Below are 1356 nucleotides of genomic sequence, written 5' to 3' on the forward strand. Positions count from 1 at the left end.
TGAGGTCTCGCTGCCCAGGCGGGTCTCGGACCCGCGGGCTCAGGCAATCCACTCACCTCAACCTCCCAAAGGCGCGGGATTACAGGCTGAGCCACTGAGCCCGGCTAAAGCTCTTTTAAAGAAAGAGATGTAATCCCAGTTTCTCCTGGTTCCAAGAAAGCAAACTCTCACTTTGGGCAAATCACCTAATCTTCCTGGGCCTTAATTTTCTTATTAAAATGAAGAAGTCGGGCTGGTACCTATCAGGACTCTTGTCTAAACCTAACATTATATGACTTAAGTGAACACATGTGAGGCCAGACAGGAAAGGCCGAAGTATAGACCAGGGCCTCAGGAGGGAAGGTCAAGGACAGAGGGAGAACCCTCTCTCTTGATTTTTCTCAAAAGTAGGGTAAGAGAAATAATTTTGGAACGTATTTAAAATTCTGGGTTGCTTGCTTCTATTAACTCATATGCGAATCTGGTTTTCTGAGATATCTTAGTGAGATGAAGTGTAACAGTGTGGTGTGGTGGCTCACATCCCAGAACTTTGGGAGACTGAGTTGGAAGGATCACTTTACATCTAGGAGTTTAAGACCAGCCTGGACAATACAGTAAGACCTCATCTCTACAAAAAAATCAAAACATTAGCCAGATATGGTGGCATGTACCTATAGTCCCAGATACTTGGGAGGCTGAGGCGGAGGGATCATCTGATCCCAGGAGGCGGAGGTTGCCATGGGCCTTGATCATGCTTGGGCTACAGTGTGAGACTCCAACAACAACAACAACAAAAAAAAAAAAAAAAAAAAAAAAGGAAAAAAAATGAAAAAGGAAAAGAGAGAGAAAGAGAGAGAGTAAATATAATATTGTCAAAAATATATGGCTTTTGTCCAAAGGAAGATAATATACTTTTTACAGAAATATGAGTAAAGGAGATACTGACCAAATCCACTTACCCTGAAAGCTTCTACTCCTGTGACCATGAAGCCTTTTGTTTGTGGGGAAAGCAAAGCCTTTTTTCAAAGTGTGGCCTGATGGCTGGCAGTGTGGGCATCGCCCAGGAGCTTGGAGCATCTTGGGCCTCACTCCAGGCCTATTCAAGCTAAATCTAGATTTAACAGGACTCAAGGAGTTCATAGTCATGTGAAAGTTGGAGCAGTCATCTGGTTTAGAAGACTTTAAAAAAACCAAAAATGTGTCCCACATGGGGCTACATATCAAGTGGTCTCTTGCTTTATCATTGACAAGGGTGCTCTGATTGGAGAGGTGGCGTTCTTGCTTTTCTGATGGCATGTGAGTTTCTTTTATTTTTTTATTTTTGAGTTGGAGTCTCACTCTGTCGCCCAGGCTGGAGTGCAGTGGCACGCTCACAGT

The sequence above is a fragment of the Carlito syrichta genome, unplaced genomic scaffold (assembly GCF_000164805.1).
Source record: "Carlito syrichta isolate Samal-C Ts95f unplaced genomic scaffold, Tarsius_syrichta-2.0.1 Scaffold123285, whole genome shotgun sequence".
In the NCBI taxonomy this organism is placed as follows: Eukaryota; Metazoa; Chordata; class Mammalia; order Primates; family Tarsiidae; genus Carlito; species Carlito syrichta.